This window comes from Myxine glutinosa, chromosome 12 (assembly GCF_964187855.1).
Source record: "Myxine glutinosa chromosome 12, kmMyxGlut1.1, whole genome shotgun sequence".
Taxonomy (NCBI): domain Eukaryota; kingdom Metazoa; phylum Chordata; class Myxini; order Myxiniformes; family Myxinidae; genus Myxine; species Myxine glutinosa.
This window is the reverse complement of record NC_136272.1, coordinates 42005856-42011862: the sequence shown is the minus strand read 5'-3', so window position 1 is coordinate 42011862 and position 6007 is coordinate 42005856. Positions and strand designations below refer to the sequence as shown.

The 6007-nt window shown below is 39.9% G+C and overlaps 1 protein-coding gene across 1 annotated transcript in view; it reads right to left on the bottom strand.

Moving 5' to 3' along the window:
• Positions 1-370: 370 nt before the first annotated feature.
• LOC137437943 (uncharacterized) overlaps positions 371-6007 on the bottom strand; it is an 81479-nt gene continuing 75842 nt past the window's right edge. The window contains exon 7 of the transcript XR_013620983.1: positions 371-2940. The gene's annotated coding sequence lies outside the window, so the exon portion shown is untranslated. The remainder of the gene's footprint in view (positions 2941-6007) is intronic.

The following is a 6007-nucleotide window of genomic DNA, read 5'->3' as shown; positions in this document are numbered from 1 at the left end:
GGCATTACTTTTCAACATGCCCCATACATTGGCTTTACTGGCAGATATATCACTTACGAGCAAGTTTATTAATAACCTCATTGGGAATGCACATTTCGAATTTCTACAACCTAACTAAAACCTTAAATTGGAAAAAAGGGGGAAAAAAATAACCTTTTTTTTTTCCAGCAACTGGAATGTTGACATTTATTATGGGCAGAATTACAACTTTGTGAAGAAGTATAGCAAGTAGGTTATCCATTATAATCAAGATCTTGCAGCCTGGCAGTCTTGAAACACTTTCAAAATCAAATCGGATTTTATTTTGTTCTGATAACCTTTACTTTTAATTAGTGCCCATTTCATTTATGATTATGTAAACACTCTGTGATTGAAGATGGAGCTTTTTATTAACTGTAATGACATCACAATATAAAAGAGGCAATTTACAATGGTCAGGTTGATTCCAACGACAGTACTGATGTGAATATCCAACAACAACCCCCTGGCTCTGGAAGCATCATAAGCTTCAACCTTATAATCAAAATGCTTCATAGAATATTGACTTGAGGCTCAGGTCTCATTTTGGTGAAAAAATTCTTGAAAGTCACACAATAATGTAACCAAAATAGGTCAATTTTGAATGCCAATGTGCATCTTTTTTTTTAACATGGGGAAATTATGAATTATGAATCTGCTTTTTCTTATGTATAAAGATTATGAATAGAAATTATGTTATTATATATTCATGTTATTATTATATATAAAAATTATTATATATTCATATATAAATGATGAATAAAGATTATTATGAATCTGCTGTGCAACTTCCCTTCACAGCTTTTGTGTTCAAAACCAGAAAAAAAATTTGACCATACTCATTTCTTTATTAACAAAATATACAACCCCTCAAGCATCGATGGTGCAACACTGAACCAAACCAATGGGTCCACTTTTTTTTTTTTTTTTTTTTTTCTTTTTTTTTTTTTTTTTGTTTTGTTTTGTTTTGTTTTGTTTTGTATACAAGATCGAGGCTCGTGAAAGAGCGAACATTAATTACACAGAAAGACAAACCGACACATAAAACATATAACATAGGGAGCGGTAGACAAGATGGGGAGAGAGGGGGAAGGACACAAACACAACATTTGAGAGCAGGGACCGAGAGACATGGAGACATCGAGAGATCTGAGAGAGGGCGATGGCTTTGGGGGGGGGGGGGCGGGCGTGGGAAGGGGGCAGTGGGAGAGGTATAAAACATATGGACACTGCCAGGACTTCCAGGAAAGAAGTTGGAATTTCAAATAAGGTGGATGTACCCTGAACGCAATCCATTAGCCTTCTCGTGAACCACTGGAGATCATTGACCTGATACTTTTAGTATTTATCTACAGTCTAGTTTGCTTCCAAAATTCAACACGTCGCCAGTTTCCATTATCCGGGGGAGATGACAAGGGCTTTATGAGCTGTGTGGCCTTCTCCTGTGTCTGGGTTTACTTTACTTGTGTATCCTTTGGTCTTTTACCTTCCAGGCTCTCCAACAAGACCATGTTCCTCCACCATCCAGGCATACTGCTGTCCCGGCTGCACCATCCTTCTCATCTTCTCAACTATAAGGCTCCTCAAAGCTGCAGGTTCATCCGGCATCTCAAACCTTGCTGGTCAGTAGGCTCTATTGGAGCCCAGGCATCAAATTGTTCCAATCCTTCATGGCCTTTACGCTCCCATGACCCCATGGCTCTTCCATATATCAAGCTGCCCTGGTCCTCATGTCCTTCTGGGGCCCAATCGTTTAATTGCCTTTCTCTCATATTTTTTAGAGGCAAAAGTTCTCCATATGTTCGGCTCTCCTTGCCTTCAGGCTTCACCCGATCCCAACCGTCCACGTACCTCAATGTCCCACGTTCTCCATCTCCTGAGCCTAAAAATGTACCAGATCTCTGGCTCCTCTGGCTTTCAGTTTCTCTTGGACTCAAGTCTTCCAAGTATTGTAACCTTTCAGGCTCTATAGATTTCGATGTCTCCCAGATTCTTTGGCTAGCCTGCATACGAGCTTGATCATCACTGCTGGCATTGAAGTGGCAAGGTGGGGTGAGAGAAAAACGAATGATGCTATGGTTTATTAGATTGTTTGAACATAAAGCAGCGTTTTTATCCACTTCCATGGGCTGATCATAAGTATGCTTGGCAGTTTCATTTGAATGGTATGGGTCTTGATGTGAGACAGATGGGCCTTGTGCTGCAGAAAGGTTGGTTGACATGTTATGCAAATTTAAAGAACTGCTATTCATACGAGCATCAATCAATGGCTCTGAAGAAGTTTTATTTTCAGGAAAATAACGTTGATGGTGTGGAGAGACTTCATTACCAAAGACGTTTGGTGGAGGGTCATTTGCATTATGACCCAAAGAATACCGCAGGACGTCTGGAGGCTGCGGTACTGAAATAGTAGATGGCAGGGTAGGAGACTTTCTATATGCATTTGATGGTGAAATTAGGCCGCTTGGCAAACTGTCATGCTTTTTTTGCCAAGATGAGGTGGGTGAACTCTTTTAGGCCAGTGTCAAGATCACTGTTGCACAAACCAGTAGTTTGCCGATTCTCCAGTCGATGCTCACCATTGTCATTTCTGATAGGCATAATTAATGATTCCAGATCCAAATTAAGTTCACGTTCCTTTTCCAAGTCGATGCCATCAAGCCGATAGTTTTTCTCTTTCTGGGAAAGCTTCTGCATCTCCACAGAAGCTCCTCTTGTCTGTCGCCAAACCTTGCTCTGGTCTTCAATTTTTCTGTTCCAAGTTGAAGTCTTATTTACCCCAGTATCAAAATCCAGAATGTTCGAATGGCAGGAGGTTTTCATCCCATAGTCAGCGCTGGCAAGCGCAAAACTACGACATACCTCCAAGTCATGATGGTCATCTCGCCTGAAGAAAGGTAGAAGCTCTGCATCGTTTTTTTTCTGTGGGTACATACAAGAAATATTTATGCATAACTTATTTGAGAAATTAGCAGCAAAGTGTGAATTTCAAAATCAGTAACAGGAGCAGCATTTTGCAGTGGCAGGGAATATCATCTATCTATAATTCCAGTAATCTCTGTCTGTACGTTTGTACGTTTGTCTGTGACCGCTGTTTCTCGACAACCACGGGTCCGATATACTTTTAACTTGCCAGGTATATTGCTGGGGACCCGAGGATGTGCCTTTTCAAGGTTTCATATTAATCGGACAATTACTTACCGAGCTATGTCCAAAAAACGATTCAACCAATCAGAGAGCAGCGAACGATCGCGTGTGCCGGCGTTGCGAATGGACCAAACCATTCCATGTAAATAGAGGGGGGGGGGGGGGTTCTGTGGTCGTTGCGAATGGACGAAACCATTTCATGTAAATAGAGGGGGGGGATTGTCACTGTACTCGCAAGCCGTTCGCCGTTCGCTTTGGCGTTGCGAATGGACCAAACCATTTCATGTAAATAGAGGGGGGGGGGATATAATTTTAGATAGATATATAGTACGGGCATATATATAGTACGGGCATGCCCTAGTATATGAAAAAGCACAAAGATGTTTGAATTCCAGACATAAATATATTATAAATGATGGAATATGTTACATTTGCTATAGTGAACCTCTTGGCACAATCACGATAAAACAAGGCTTCAAAAAACACAATATATAACAAGAACAGCAATTGATAGAGAGCATACCTTATTATATACATTGCATACTCTGCCAGGCTGAACAGTGAACAGTTTACGTTTTGTATCCAACCGATCGGCCAGATCTGCATCCGGACCTGAACAGATATCTGATTGGCTTATTATTGTTGCATACCCGACTCATCCACCAAGTTTTGTCATAACCACCATCTCACCACTCATCCACCATCCACAACTTTTTTGAATATCGTGCTACATATTGGCCCAATCTCTCAATTGTTAAGAATCACTTAAGAGATTCTAGTATCCTGATATGGACCTTCACCAAAATCTAATCAATTCGTCATTGTCACACATCCAACCTGTCCACCAAGTTTTGTCATAACCCATCAACAACTTTTTTGAATATTGTGCTACATATCGTTTTTGGTCCAATCTCTCGATTGTTAAGAATCACGATCTGGACCTACATCAAATTGGTCTTCAACCAAAAAATAGAGACCAACAGATAGATACAACCTTCCCAAGCACCAATCGTTAAAATTCATTGACTGGATAAATTATTTTTACCTGCCACACCATAGATGGACGGAGGATATTTATTCACCTGTTTGTCAGTTTGTGAGGATGTCTTTGTCACTTTCTACAATCCTCATTCAAATTCATATTTGAATGAAACATGATGGACAGGTTGGGTATCTGACCAGGACAAATGGATTACGTTGGTGAAAAGCCAAATCCGGATAGGAGAATTTGAAAAATTATTCTTCACTATTGGGAGATAGGCTCAAAAACGATATACAGTATGATATTAAAAAACGTTGTGGACGGACTATGAAAAAAAACTTGGTGGATTAGTTGGGTAGATGACAACACCTGGTTCAGGTCTGGATGTAGATCCAGCCTATCAATGTGATACAAAACAAACCATTCAGCCTGGTGGAGGAATGCTGTCTACCGAGTGTCGTTCTCGTTAGAAATGCAATAATTTACACTCGGTAGTCCTTTTTCGAATCTCTCTAGCCTTCCCCTCACCATATCTACAGTTTCTGTTCAATTTTGTCCATACCTCCATTTCTGTAAGATAGCATTGTTAGGGATATTTTCCTACAGTAGTATGTAATAGATGAACCAAAAATTCAATGTCCATCAACTTGTCAGAAGAGAGTCACAAATTTTAATTCCCGAGGAGGATGACACTTTCTGTCTACAAATAAATACACAGCAAGAAAACAATAACCCTTATCAAACCAAGGAGAGCATGCTACAATTTCACAAAAGCACATTTCAAGATTCACAGAAGGTCCCAAGTGAAATCCTGGTACAGTGGAGATGTACATCAAAGGAAACATCATAGAGATACAGTAGCATGCACAGGATACAGTCAACATACAGTGTAACCATACAGAATCAACCAGCCAAGTGAAGTATCCTAGCTATGTGAACATTAGCTTCTGATTTTTATACAATTTCAAGTGGGAGGAGCAAGTGGAGGGGGGAGGAGCGAAGAGAGGGGAGGAGAGCAGTAGGATTGGTTGGGCAAAGTTTGGGTGGGAGGGCGCAAGGATAGGAGGATACAATGTGATTGGTCGAGTGAAATCTTGGGATGGGAGTGCCCCCGCTGGGAGCAGATCTGCATTTTCAAATCCTTTGATGATAAGAATGGGCTGCTCCAGACTGGTTGGCACCAAGGCACTATCATTCATAACGTTGCGTAAACGTTGTAGCGACGTTTTATAATGCCATTGCAGGGACATTTATGATTTAATATTTCGAAAATATACAAACAGGCATAGAAATAAGAAAGTCCTTATTTAATAAAAGGTCACTCAGTAGCTATGACAATCACATCTTTTCCTCATAAGTAAGAGGTATGAACTCATATCAGAGAACCGGAGAGAGCTAGCCTGCATGGATTTTTAAAATAGTTATTTCTATATTTTAGACTAACCTTTATCAAATACTAATAAGCTATTTCGATTCAATGTTTAATTATCGTTATTTTGAAAGATTCCACTGAGGACGCTAACAATTCCATAAAACAATTTATTAAATAAACTACAAGTGAAAAGAAAAAAGCGTGCGCTGAACTGTCTTTACAACGGTCAGCAAAGAGCGATTTATCCGCTCCCATTGTTTGACTCTGCAATAATTACCAAGTATTTGCATTGTACGAAGTAGTTTATTCACAGTCACAAAGAAAGCTTGTTTGTCAGGCCCCTTGCTAAGCAAGCACCAATAGTAATTAGCTTTCACCAACAATGGACAGTTCTGAATCCTAATTTACTCAGATATTGCGATGTCAGCTGTCAGCCATCTATCTATAATTCCACTAATCTCTGTGTGTATGTTTGTATGTATGTTTGT